This window comes from Lutra lutra, chromosome 5 (genome assembly GCF_902655055.1).
Source record: "Lutra lutra chromosome 5, mLutLut1.2, whole genome shotgun sequence".
NCBI classification, from domain to species: Eukaryota; Metazoa; Chordata; class Mammalia; order Carnivora; family Mustelidae; genus Lutra; species Lutra lutra.
In genome coordinates, this window is record NC_062282.1 from 106,775,620 (window position 1) to 106,790,331 (window position 14,712).

Sequence of the window (14,712 nt, forward strand, 5' to 3'; positions counted from 1 at the left end):
GCCTGGGTCCTGGGATCGAGTTCTATGTCAAGCTCCCTGCTCTGTAGGAGGCTGCTTCTCCCACTATGCTTCCTCCTGCTCATTCTCTCAATCTTTCTGTCTTTCTCAGATAAAACCTTTTTTTTTTTAAACAAACAGATGAACATAGGAGAATAAAAAAAAAGAGAGGGAGGAAAACATTAAGAGACTCTTAACTATAGAGAACAAACAAAGTTGGTGGAGGGAGTTGGGTAGGGAATGGGCTAAATGGATGATGGGTATTAAGGAGGGCACTTGTGATGAGCACTGGGTGTTATATGGAAGTGATAAATCATAAATTCTACTCCTGAAACTACTATTACACTATATATTAACTAACTAGAATTTAAATAAAAAGTTAGTAATCTTTTTTCTAAGAACTACTTTGGTTTTGTTGATTTTCTCTATTGATTTCCTCTTTTCAATTTTATTGGTTTCTGCTCTGATTTTTATTTCTTTTTTTTTTTTTTGCTTACTTTGGATGTAATTTGCTTTTCCTTTCTAATTTCCCAAGGTGGAAACTTTGATTATTGATTTACACTTTTCTTTTTCTTAATATATACATTGAGTGCTATTAATTTCTCTCTAGCACTGCTTTTGCTGCACCTATAGAAGTTGATAAATTGTTTTTGTTTTCATGTAGTTCAAAATATTTTAAAATTTCTCTTGGAAATTTTTTCTTTGACCCATAAACAAGTGTGTTGCTTACTGCCTACTGATGCTGGGACTTTCCTGTTATCTTTCTGTTATTGATTTCTGGTTTAATTCCATTGTGGTCTAAGAGTGGACATTGCATCATTTCCATTCTTTAAATTTGTTAAAGTGTGTTTTAGGGCCCGTAATGTAGTCTCTTTTGGTAGATGTTCCGTGTGAGGTTAAGAAGGATGTGTGTTCTGCTGTTGGTGGATGAAGTAATCTATAGATGTCAATTATGTCCAGTTGATTGGTGGTGTTACTGATTTCAGGATGTCCTTACCAATTCTCTCCTGCTCTATCTATCCCTCTCTGCTACAGGAGTGTTGAAGTCTTCAGTTATGATAGTGGATCCTTCTGTCTCTGCAGTTCTATCAGTTTTGATTCCTGTAGTTTGATTGCTTTTTTATTAGATGCATATGTGTTAAAGATTAAGTGTTCTTAAAGAATTTATTCCTGTATCATCATGTGATGCCCTTCTTTATCCATGGTGATTTGCTTGCTTTGAAGTCCTCTCTTTCTGAAATTAATCTAGCTACTCCTGCCTTCCTTTTGAAATTTTAAATTTGTTAGTATGGTATATTGTCTTCCATCCATCTGTTTTTAATTTATATGTGTTGTTATATTTAAGGTGGGTTTCCTGTACACAGTGTATAGTTGGGTCTTGTTTTTTTTTTTTAATATTTTATTTATTTATTTGACAGACAGAGATCACAAGTAGGCAGAGAGGCAGACAGAGAGAGAGGAGGGGAAGCAGGCTCCCTGCTGAGCAGAGAGCCCGATGTGGGGCTCGATCCCAGGATCCTGGGACCATGACCTGAGCCGAAGGCAGAGGCTTAACCCACTGAGCCACCCAGGCGCCCCTGGGTCTTGTTTTTTTGATGCACTCTGACGGTCTCTGTCTTGGTACATATAGACCACTGACATTCAAAGTGATTACTGGTAAAGCTGGATTGGTATCTCCCATATTCAGTACTGTTTGCCATTTGTTGTGCCTGTTCTCTGTTACTGTTTTGTCTTTCACTCTTTTTCTTCATCTTGTGGTTTTAATTGAGCATTTTATATTATTTAATTTTCTCTCCTTTCTTAGCATATTAGTTACAGTTTTGGTTTTCTTTTACCTTTTTAAGGGGCTGTTCTAAAGTTTGCAGGATACATTTACAGCTAACCCAAGTTCACTTTTAAATAAAACTTCACTGCTTTGTGAACACCTTATAGTGACAAAATAATCCTAATTTCTCCCTCCCATCCCTTGTATTATTGCTGCCATTCATTTCACTTATATATGCATGTGCATAAGACATAACAGACATAATTGAATATGCTGTTTCTCTTCTTCGAATAAACTGCTTTCTGTTAGATCACTTAAGAATAAGAAATTAGGGACACCTGCGTGGCTCAGTGGGTTAAGCCTCTGCCTTCAGCTCAGGTCATGATCTCAGGGTCCTGGGATCGAGGCCCACATCGGGCTCTCTGCTCAGCAGGGAGCCTACTTCCCCCCACCCCACCCCTCTCTGCCTGCCTCTCTACCTACTTGTGATCTCTGTCTGTCAAAGAAATAAATAAAATCTTTAAAAAAAGAATAAGAAGGTAAAAGTTTTGTTTTACCTTCACTTATTCCTTCTTCAGTGTTCTACCTTTCTTTATGCTGATCTCAGTTTCTGACTTACCTCATTTGTCTCTTAAAAACATTTCTTGCCAGGCAGCTTTACTGACAACAGATTCTGCCAGTTTTTGTTTGTCTGAGAAAGTCTTTATTTCTCCTTCATTTTTGAAGGACAATTTTGCAAAGTACAAAATTCTAGGTTAGCAGGAGGTTTTCCTCTTAATATTTTAAAGATTTTATGTATGTATGTATGTATGTATGTATGTATGTATTTTGAGAGAGAGAAAGAGCGAATGGATCAGGAGTCAGATGCTTAACCAACTGAGCCACCCAGGCACCCCTCTCTTAATATTTTAAATACTTTGCTCTACTCTCTTCTTGCCTGCATGAAGTCCTCTATAAGTAAGACGTTTTTTTCCCTCTAGCTTCTTGGATGACTTTTTTCTTTATATTTGATTTTCTGCAGTGTGAAAATGATATGCCTAGGTGTAGTTTTTTTGCTTTGTTTTTGTCTGGTTTGGTTTATTGTATTTATGCTTCTTGGTGTTTTCTGAGCTTCCACTATCTATCGTTTGGTGTCTGGCATTAATTTGGGAAAATTCTCAATTACTATTGTTTCAAATGTTCTTTTCTCTCTTTCTTCTCACTCTGGTATTCCCATCATCCATATGTTATCCTTTATTCTAGTTGTTCTTGGATAGTCTATTCTGTTTTGGTCAGTTTTGGTTCTCCTCACTTTTCAGTTTTGGAGTTTTCCAAAACTATTGAGATACCCCCAAGCTCAGAAATTCTTTCCTCAGACATGTCCATTTACTTTTCTTTTTTTTTTTTTTTTTTTTTTTTTATTTGACAGAGATCACAAGTAGACGGAGAGGCAGGCAGAGAGAGAGGGAAGCAGGCTCCCCGCTGAGCAGAGAGCCCAACGCGGGACTCGATCCCAGGACCCTGAGATCATGACCCGAGCCGAAGGCAGCGGCCCAACCCACTGAGCCACCCAGGCGCCCCCTCCATTTACTATTCTAATAAGGCCATCAGAAGCATTCATTTCTCTTACACTGTTTTTGGTCACTAGCATTCCTTTTTGGTTCTTTCTTAGGATTTCTCTCTTTCTCTCTCTGTTTACATTGCCCATCTGTTCAAGCATGCTGTCTATTCATTAGAGACCTTAGGATATTAATTATAGTTACTTTGAATTCCTGATCTGATAATTCCAACCTCTCTGCTGTGTCTGCTTCTGATCGTTGTTTTATCTCTTCGAATTATACTTTTTGCTTTTTAGTATGCCTTGTAGTTTTTTCTTGGTAACTGGGCATGGGGCTCTAGGTGGCCCTGCTCTAAATAGGCTTTCCTAATGTGATAAGGTGTGGGGACGGGAAGCACTGAAGCATTATATGGTCCTAGGATTAGGTCTCTGTCTTTCATGAGTCTGTGGCTCTGGACTGGGAACTTCACATGTATTTCTTAGGGTTTTTTTCTCCTTGGATGGGACAGAATAGCTAAAGCGGGCTGGAGTTGGATATTTCCCTTCCCCCAGGTGAGTTAGGCTCTGATTATATCCCAGCAGTTTAGGCACTGGTTAATTAGTTTCTCCTAAGGGCAGATCTTATGAAAAGAACAGAGTATTCTGGTATATTTCCAAATAGTTTCTTTTCCCCTCCCACTGCTAGAAGCACAAGGATATTTTTCTCTAATATTTACCGTGAGAATCTGGTCAAGCACCCAGAGGTAGATCTCACAAAATTTTGGAGGCCCCGCATGACTGGGTCTCCCTGGAGCTTTTAACTCTTAGAGTTGTCCACACTGAGCTTCCAGTAATTTGTCAATAATAGTTTAAGTTTTCTTATCCTGGCACCAATTTCCTCAGTGGTTTCTATATATGAGTTTCTGCTGGAGTAAGATACAACTTCCTGTTTTGTTATCTCTCTGATCTTGGGGGCAGCAGCTTGCCATGTGCCCTCTCTTTCCTTACAGATCCTAGAAAAGTTACTGATTTTTCCATCTGCTCAGCTTTTTAGTTGTTAGGACAGAGTGGTGACTTCCAAGCTCCTAGCATGCAAAAATGGAAATCAGAAGTTTTGGAAAATTTTTTTTAAACCATGAATACAGACTTATTTCCTAATCAGAAACAATAGCTCATTTCATTTGGGGGGTTTTAAAAATGAAAACTTTTCAAGATTTCAGACAGTTAAGAGGCAGTTCTCCATAATTATTGTTAAAGACCCTGATATTTTGAAAAGTTGTCGTTTCAATCCCATTTAACATGGCGCCTGCATGCGTGCGCACACACACACACAACCAGAAAGACAACAAAAGGGAATCAATGAATGATACAGAATAACAAAAGTCTAAATGAAAATAGTTCGTATTTCCTTAACCACATAGCTAAGAATTTTACCACATCTTCATAAAAATAGGTGATTGAACTTAACCTCAAAATCACATTATACTTTTAAAGATTTTATTTATTTATTTATCAGAGAGAGAGAGAGAGAGCGCGCGCACAAGCAGGGGGAGTGGCAGGCAGAGGGAGAAGCAGGCTCCCCCCTGAGCAGGGAGCCCAACACAGGACTCGATCCCAGGATCCTGGGAACATGAACTGAGCGGAAGGCAGCCACCCTGGAGACCCACACTGTACTTTTAAAACCAAGTAATGGAAACACAAATAATCCAATTTAAAACGGAATATGATTTGAACAGACATTTCTCCAAGAATATATACATACAACCAAGAAGCTCATGAGAAGATGCTCAACATCATTAATTTTTAGGAAATTGCTTATCAGAAGCCAATTAAATACTACTTTTCATCCACTAGGATGGCTATAATTAAAAAGACAGACAATAGCAAGTGTAGACAAGAATGTTGAGGAAACAGAACCCTCAAACATTGCCGGTGGGGATGTGAAATAGTGCAGCTACTTTGGGAAACAGTTTGGCAGTTCTTTTAAAAGTGCAACATAGAGGGGCACTTGGTCAACTCAGTCAATCAAGCATCTGCCTTCAGCTCAGGTCACGATCTCCTGGTCCTGGGATTGAGCCTGGCTCAGCAAGGAGTCTGCTTCTCTCACTCTCTGCCCCTCTCCCCACTTGTGTGCATGCACTCTCTCTCTCTCAAATAAAATCTTAAAAAAAAAAAAATTGCAACATAGAGGTCCATATGGCCTGGCAAATTTGCTAGGTATTTACCCAAGAGAACTGAAATACGTATATCCATATAAAAACTTGGACACAAACATTTATTGCAGCATTACTCATCATAGCCAAACATAGAACCAATCCAAATATCCATCAGCTGATGAACTGATAAATAAAATATGCTGTATCCATGCAAGGGATATTTTTCATTAAAAAGGGAAGTGCCAGTGCTTGCTGGATGGATAAAAGTGGATGAAATCTTGAAAATACTATGCTAAGTGAGAGAAGACAGACGCAAAAAACCATATGTTGTATCATTTCATTGATAGGAAACATCCAGAATAGAAAAATCTATAGAGACAAAAAAGAGGATTAGTAGTTTGAGGGGAGGAGTCAGGAGTGACCACCAAGGGGAAAGGGGAAAGCTTTCTTTCTGGAGACATGTAAATATTCTGGAATTAGTGATGATAGTTGTCCAACCTTGTAAATATACTAAAACCTCCTGAATTTTACACTTAATATTTTTAAAGTTTTGTAAGGTAAAAAAAATCCTTTTTATGTCTTTTTTTATTACATGAACACCTTATATCCCCTCTCCAAAATCCAGAAAAAATATAGAAGCAAAGAAGTTAGGGACTGTTAGTATTCTTATTTTACAACCTTCCACATTTTTTCTAATTTTTTTTTTAATGAAAATAAAACCATTTAAATGTCAACCATTTCTCTTGAGGCGCTGCTCAGCTATCATCTTGAACTTCCCTCTGGGAATCCTGGGAATTGCTTTTGCTTTTCTCATAATTATATTCCCTCCTGTCTTCCTGCTTGATGTGGTCCCGTGTTTGGAGGGTGTGACGGGATGGCTTGGACACTGTCACAGCAGCCTGGCTGGCCCCTGAGCCCCACTGTAGCACTCTGGGCTGCTGGTACTCGACCTGTGAGACGGAATTGTCCTCCTGGGATCTCACTTTGCCATCATCCTGGAGATCCACTGTTTCTCTCCTGTGTTTGATCTCCAAGTTCCTTTATCTATTTATCTTCCTTCAGTCTTCCCCTTTCCCAGTTTAATCCCTTCTTTTTGGTATAGGGTGTCCTGCAGTAGATTCTGGAAAAAAGATGCACAGAAGGTAAATGTTTTGAGACCTTGACAGTGCAAAAATGTCATTAGTCTTCACTCACATTTGAAGGTAGTGTGGATAGATTGAAAATTCCAGCTTCAAAGTTTTAAAAGTGTTGCTTATTACCTTCTGGCTTCTAGTGTTGGCACATGGCAGGCCCTTCCAATCTGGAAAACCTTGTGCTTTGGTCTGGGAAATCTTCTTGAGTTATTTCATTGGCAATTTCTTCCTTCCATTTTCCTGTTTTCTCTTTCTGGAATTTCTGTTATTTGGCGTTTGGACCTGTTATTTGAATTTTTGTTACTTGTCTTTTAAATGAATCCTCCTAATTTTCTATATTCTTTGTTCTCTTGCTTTACTGTTGAAGGCCAGAGTTCAACTGCGTCTTCCATCCCTTCTTCACTCTGCTATTACAACCTGAATTCCAGGAGACCTTTTGTTCTCTGAATATGTCTTCGTATATGAGAGGAAAAAGTTCCATTCTTTTTTATGGACACAGTATCTAAGCTCTCCAACCTAGTACTTGTGAGGGGTTTCTTTTTTCATAAGTCTCTTCCTCTTTCCTCCAAGTTGCTTTTTCTTTGTTTACATCCCTCTCTTCCAAAGTAGAGACTTTTCTCAAATGTGTGGTATTCTTTGACTGTTCAGGATTAAGAGTTGGGGGCTAAAAGGCTGTTTGAAAGCTCTGCACATGGAGATTGGGCTTGACAGCATTATGCTCTGTTATAGGGTGATATGAGTAGGCCATATATTGGGAAAGAATCCACCCCCTTTGGACTGGGCAGATAAAGCAGAGTTTTCTTTCTGTCATCTTCCATGAATCTAATCTAATCTAAGTCCCATCATTGTGGGACTGAGGGAGGAAAGAGCTGGAAGTGTCTACATTCAGCATTCAGAAACTATACAGTCACTCAGTCCCTTGGTTTCAGGTGTTCTCTGTGCCTATCAACCCATCAATAGCCCCAGTTCCAGAAAAAGCTAGTACTGCTTTTTCCTGAGACTTTAGGTTTGGTTCTCATGTCCTTCAGCACCAGCTTAAGATTATTCTTTCCTAGGTTTAGGAAGGAAGGGTTATTATGGCAGAAGAGCTAAAAACAAGAATCAGATCTTAGTTTTGACATTTCTAAAGTCTAAACCCCAAGGGATCTAGTTTATATCATCATGCAGGAAAAACTAAAACTTGGAAATAAGACAGAAATGATGCCAGTGTGACCTTTCTAAAAAGTCTGGTTATCTGACTCACTCAGGGAATGTCCCTTTGGTTGTGGCCCAGACATTGGACAACCCTGGTTAACTTGCAGAAAAATGATAAGGTATGGTGATAGTCTTGAATGGGGGGTGAGGGTGGGTAGCTGGAAGATAGAGAAGGTAAACCCAGCACTTACCAGAGCATTAGCTTTTTAATATCTATTTAATAATCCTATTTTAGTATTCTTTTCTCACCATGTAATCTCTGTTTCTCAAATTTTCTTCACACCAGCTTTTATCTTGTTGCTAGTTCCTTCATTAATGAGTTAACAAAACTTTGGCATGAATTTGCCCTCTCTCTATATGGGAACTATGTTTATGTTTGTTTGGGTTTTGTTTGTTTGTTTTACACTTTGAGAATTGTGTTTTTACACCATGAATGAAATGTCTGGACGACCAACATAATAATATTAATAGTATTAGTAATATTAGTAATAATAATAATAATAATTTATTTTTCATGATCTTACCCTCCAGATTAAATGAAGGTTCTCCAGGCTAGGAGAGAGAAAAGTCAGGGGAGCCAAAGAACTTAGAAACTGGAAGGTGTTAAGAAGAGGTCTGAGCTACGGAATGTAAGTAATTTACTTTTTATACAGTGGATCATTCTTTACTTCTGTTGTATATTGTACTCAATAATATAGCATAAACATCTTTATAGGTCAACAAATAACTCTTCTAAACTATGTCTTCATTGCTCCATAGCATTCCACCACATGAGCTATTTTAATGGTTTAGAAAAACTCAGAACATTTCTCCTTCCAACTGGTAGGCAAACTCAGTCTCAGTTATTTTAGTTATTAAGTCCTGAGTTCAAAGAACATCTCCTTATTGGAAAAAAAACCTAGACTGGGTAGACTCCAACAATCAGTTGTAGTCAAGGATCTAGTGACCATCGTTGGCCAAACCAACTTAGCTTCTCTTGTAGAAACTCCTTAATAAAGTTGGTCATGTTTCATTGTAGCTGGCCATACTAGGGCAACACTGATTTGACTCCTTACAGGGAGAACTTTTGGGAATGGAAGACAGTGCATTCAGGGAGCCTTCTTAATGTGTGTCTTAAGTAATAGCAAAACCTGGTTGTCTGTGCACCCCTAGCTCTGTGTTCACGCACAGCCCGTGACGGGGAGGCAGGGATGTGTCTGCTGACTCCAGGCTGGTATTGGGCTTCTCTCAGCCTATAAACACAAAGTACTAAGTGAGTCTGCTTGAAAAGGTGTGGGGAAGAGTGTTGTGGACTTCTGCAGTTGAAGGAAGGATTTCTAACTCAGATAGAGATGCCAGTGTCTAAAGGGCCTGTGTCCCTTGGTGGAACCTGCAGTGTCCTTCAAGGTCCCTGAGTTGCACTTGGGAACAGAAGTCTCAGAGTTGCTGAGATACCTTTCCTGGGATGCTGGCTTGAATCGTGGCTTAATTTTGGGGGGAGCTTAATTTGACCATAAATCAAAATCCTTCCAATTGAGATCTGTGTGGGGATTTGGGGATTTTGTTGTTAGTGTGTGTGCATGTGCCTGTAGCTTTGAAGAGCATGGTATTTTTGGGTCAAATGGCATTTGGAAAAATATGATTTGGTCAAAACAGATTTCTGTTTGCTCTTGGTATTTTGCACATTTTATTCTGAGAATCAGAGACACTTAAAATCTATTCAATGAGGTCACAAAAAGGTTTTTAAAAGGTCGTTCCAGTGATAGAAACAAAATACAAATTCCCAGTTTCTTTAAGAGAAAAAAAAAAGTGCCATTTTCTCCGCAAGTGTTGAGAGAAAAAAAAGAATATTTATAGTATAAATCCTGATACTAAATTACAGACAGAAACATGACCCATGGCTGTTACTTTGTTTTATAACGTTGTGTTATATTCAGGGTTTATTATCTTCATTAGTTGGAAGAACAAAATTAGAATCATATGCAGACTTTCTGGGTAATTCATTTAATTTCCTGTTTTCTGTGTTTTTGGTGACTTCTGTAGAAGGACTATTTAAAAAGTTTCCCTTTGAGAATGGCCCAAGGAGCAAAGCAAACTTCTATTTTAATGCTTTGTGAGTTGGAGAGAGGAATGCATTTCACCAAGCCTAACTACCATTCCAGTGACAGGACAAAGTTGAGCTGAGTGACAGAACAAAGTGAGGGCAGAGGTGTGGGTTGGAGAACGGAGGTTAGCGCTCATTTGCTTCATAAAAGATAGCGATGATGTATTTTTTTTTAAGATTTTATTTATTTATTTGAAACAGAGAGAGAGAGATCACAAGTATGCAGAGAGGCAGGCATAGAGAGAGAGGGGAGAAAGCAGGCTCCCCGCTGAGCAGAGAGCCCGATGCAGGCCTCGATCCCAGGACCCTGAGATCGTGACCTGAGCCGAAGGCAAAGGCTTAACCCACTGAGCCACCCAGGCGCCCGCAATGATGTATTTTCCACATGTTAAATGCTAGAATGAGTGATGGGAAGTCCAGTTGTCTTAACTGGGTCAGAAAAATAACATCGACTTCGGGAAGTCATACATAATAATATATGTAACTTGTACACATCAAAAAATAAAAAGGATTGCACCATTAGTGGTTCTCAAAACCAAGATCGCTCTGTCCCCTGCTTGAAAGAGAACACTGGGGCCAGCCAAAGGAACAAACTTCAACCCTCTGACCTGTGCCTTCTAGGCCTCTAAGTGGACTGGGACAGTTGGCATTGGCCACAGAGGCAGTTAAAATGAATAAAACAGCTTTCTCCTGGATTCCTGGATACCTGTGCAGTGCTTTCCCAGAAGACTCTGGCCTCTCCTGGCTATCGGAACCACCCCTTTCCCCTTACTTTTCCCCAGGAGGATAGAGGAATTGGGGGTGGGGGGGCGGGGAGGGCTGCTTGGAATATCAGGTCTCCACTCAAAAAGCAGAAACCCTCAGAGAGGTGAACTTCCAAGGTCATATTATTAAATGTGCTATTCTTGTGAGGGACAATAGTCTTAAATGTGTTTGAAGTACAAAAGCTGTTCATTCCAGGGGGACCATCATCTTTGCGAAGAACAGAGCAAAAAGGTATATCCACCCTCATCCTTAACCTCCCCCTGCCTTAAAAAAGAACTGGAAGCCAACGAAAGGGCACATGTCAGAAAATCTGATTTGGAGAATGTGTGATGAAGTTTTATCCTTCGTGAAAAGAAAATGTTCTGTTTTTCCCATTATAAATACCTTGGTTCCTGCCAAACCTCTTTTTATCCCAAATGTCAGAATATCTTGGTATAACACTGCAGAGATAGGGTAGTGCAAACACTGAGTTATAATTTAATGCATACTCATTGAGAAGCATTATACTAAGAATACCTTCCTGAAATCCCTTCTGTTACCAATAAAATAGTCTTTGATACTAAGAATCTCTTTAAAAAAAAAAAAATCCTTCCACTAAATAAGACAATGATGTTTCCATTTGGACCTTGCCCCAGGCTCACTGGACTGCGGGTGGAAAGTGTTGTCCGTCTTTCTCACAGTGAGGGAGATTCTCAGGGCCCCATCGTGAGAGCACCCCTTCAGGCATCTGGCTCGTATTAGGGATGGCACAGAGGAGCCAGCCTGGCCACGTGACTTCCCAAGGCCAGGGAGTCATGAATGACCTGGAGGGCGGGGACTGTCCATGCCTTCCATGAAGTAGGTGGTCAGTAAACATGAAGATCTGAAATCTCAAGATTAGAATGATCAATATGTGCTTTATTGGCTATAAAAATAGACTCCTCTCCTCTCGTATTGGCTCAGAGAAGTGTGAGTGTGCATGTAGTAGAGGAGGTTGTTTAAGGCAAGCAAAGCTCTGTTCTTTTTCAAACATGCCTGTTACAAACATACTGTTCTTCTTTTTTTTAATGTCTTCTGTTTCTCCTTGCATTGTCTTCATTGTTTAAGTAGAAGGACTCCTCTTTGAGGCCCTTTAAGATAGAAGGGAAGGCTCCATCTAGCTCGCTGGCTTTGCACAGACCCCCCAGCCTTGTCTCCTTCCTTTAAATCTATGTCTGTGTCCAAAACTCCCTTGGACTACCTCCACACCTCTATTTCTGGCACCCAAAAAGGGAACGACACTTGCACGTGTTGTGGGAGGGGTCATCTCTACATCAGCTCAGGTCCTTATTGGCAGAAAGTTCCTTGGATCTCCTTTACATCATGGAAAAGTAAGTATCTGTTAAGTTCAGAGACCTTGTCAGAGTCGTGTCTGATCTTTAAAGCATGCGTGCAACAAAATGAGTATAGCTTAAAGTGTAACAGAATGAGTCTATATGCGTCCTGTGGATCATAGACACGCTGTCTTCATTCTCAAATTCAAAAGCTATTTGCTCTCCTCTCCCACCATCACCCATTGGATACTGTGGTTTATGGGAAGAATTCTGTTTCTTAGAATCATTAGATTTTTATCACTAGAAGGGGAACCTGCCTACAAGGTCAGGAAGGTAACGCAGATATGTGACTCTGACTAGGTATTAGCTGCCGGGGGGTGGGGGGGTTGGATGAAGGCTGGAGTAAAAGGAAGACCTCGAGCCCATCTAGATGTATTCAGATTCTATTATAAAAACTACTGAGATCCAAAAAATAAAAAATAAAAATGACTGAGGTCCAAAACAAACCACATATACACTGAATTCCACCCAAAGCACACCAGCTTACCAGAGCTAATGAGCCCAAGGTTTTTCATTGTGTAGTGGGAAATGAAATTTAGACAGAATCGGTCATTTGCTCAAGGCCATATAACTACTTAGTTAAGACTATCCTGGCCTTGGAATTTTTTTTTTTTTAAGTAGGCTCCAAGCCCAACTTGGGATTGAATTAAGGACCCTGAGACCAAGAGTCACATGCTCTGCTAACTGGGCTCGAGCCCCATGTCAGGCTCTCTGCTCAGCCGGGAGTCTGCTTCTTCCTCTCCTCTGTCTGCTGCTCCCCCTGCTTGTGCTCTCTCCCTCTCTCTCTGTCAAATAAATAAATCAATAGATAGATAGATAGATAGATAGATAAATGGGAGTGCAAGCTACCGCAGAGGAGCTGGGTGGCTGCATGGGCACCCAGGTTAGGACCAAGGCACTTATTCTCCCAGCTCCTGGCACTTAACAGCCCCTCTCTCGCCCCTCCCCCCAACTCCTCTCCAGGAATTGCCCTCAGATGAAGGAGGCTACCACACCCAAGGTTATGCCCTCATTCCTGAGTTCACTGATTGTCCAGTTTAAGAGTTAAAAGCCCACCCCCTTATCACAACTCAAAAGAACTCTGAGGGGCCCTTCCAGCTCCAGAGCATTTGTGGGATCACTAGAGGCCACAGTTGTACCTGCTTTGCTGTTCCAGTTCTCTCCCTGCCTAACCCCACTGCTGGCAGTGTTTTCCAGAGCAGCCCTGTGTGAGACTCTCCATCTCAGTCAGTTTCCTGGGGAATCTGTCCTAAAACAGCAGCCGTGGACATAGTGCTTGCTTTCACGGTTTCCACGTGTGTAATATGGCATTAATTATGCCTATCTGGCAAGACTGTAGTAGGGAGAAGAGACATTACCTGGGAGGTCCCTAGAACGATGCTTAGTTAATAGCAAGCGCTCAAAAAGTAAGTCTTGTCAGAATCACATTTTCACCATTGCACCTTCTTGAACACTCAAGATTAGAAAAGGGGGCAACACAGTTCAGGGGGCCTGTCTGTCCTTTCCCTGAACTCCCCAGACTAAGTTCAGATACTTCTGTGATGCGCTCTGACAGCACCCTCCACGTCTCATATCATAATTATAGATTCCACTATTCTGTATCACAATGGCATATTTGATTTTTTCCTACCCCTCTTTCCTGTAAGTTCTAGGTCTGTCTTGTTCTTGTGTCCAGGGACTAGCACGCTATAGGCATTTCATAAGTATTTACTGAATTGAATTGAACTGAAATGAATTAACCCGTGCCTGCCTTTATGGACTAAGGGGAGGCTCAGTTTGCCTGAGCTCTGGGAATTGGACCCAAGTGACCTTTGTGAAGCCCCCAAAAGACTATCCGTCTACCAGTCCACCCACCCATCCACTAACTCAACATTTGAGAGCGCCAATCTGTGCTAGGCACTAGGGACAGAGCATCAAACAAGATCTTCGAGTCCAGTAGAGAGTTAGACAATGGGCAAAGAACAACCATAAAATCTGCTGTGACTAAAGAAAGAGGGAGACAGAAGGGCAGTGGGGACTCAGTTAGAATGATTAGAGACTTTCCTGATAAGAGGAAATTTAATATGGCCTGAAAAAATGAGTAGAAGCAAGGTGTGAGAAAGGTAGGAATATCTGAGGTCAAGAAAGTTTCTGAAAGGGGGAAGAGGGAGGAGAGAAAACCAGTGGGAAGGGGACAGAGGGAGGGAGGCAGAGGCTGATTTGGAAGGCGGCAGGAAGTCCCCACAGAGCCTTCCACGTTTCTTGCCAAGCAGTAAGGACTTGGAGAGAAACATTCTTGGTACCGGTGAAAGGAAAGGCTTGTAGGAGAGCAAGTGTGTGGGTAGGAGGGACTCGATGTAGAGCTTGTTGCTAGAAATGGTGGCAGTGAAGATGGAGAAAAGCACCTCTCTTCCTGATACACTTTGACGGGTGTCCTCCATGAGAGGACTGACTGACATGGAGGTGAGGGGAGGGAAAAGGAGTCCAGGATGGCTCTTAGGTTTGGGACTTGAGCCACTGAGTGGATGGTTAGAGGAGTGAGGGAGACAGAAGGCAGCGAGTAGGGTTTGAGGAGAGAACCGAGTTCCATTTTGGAAACTCCAGAGCCTGCCTGAGGACGGCCAGCTGCAGTCCTTGCCCAGACTCTACTGGGATTTCCTGAAGTTCTTGGGGCCTCCGGGGAGCCTGGGGAAGGAGAGGCCCGCCGTGCTGGGGCAGGGGGGTGGTGGTGAGTAACCACAGAGAGAACACAGCTTCAAACAGCACTTGTCT

At 41.2% G+C, this 14,712-nt stretch overlaps 1 protein-coding gene across 1 annotated transcript in view; it reads left to right on the forward strand.

Moving 5' to 3' along the window:
- The first annotated feature begins 8,366 nt into the window (after window positions 1–8,366).
- Window positions 8,367–14,712, forward strand: part of THBS4 (thrombospondin 4) — a 144,569-nt gene continuing 138,223 nt past the window's right edge. Inside the window, exon 1 of the mRNA XM_047729545.1 lies at window positions 8,367–8,390. The gene's annotated coding sequence lies outside the window, so the exon portion shown is untranslated. The remainder of the gene's footprint in view (window positions 8,391–14,712) is intronic.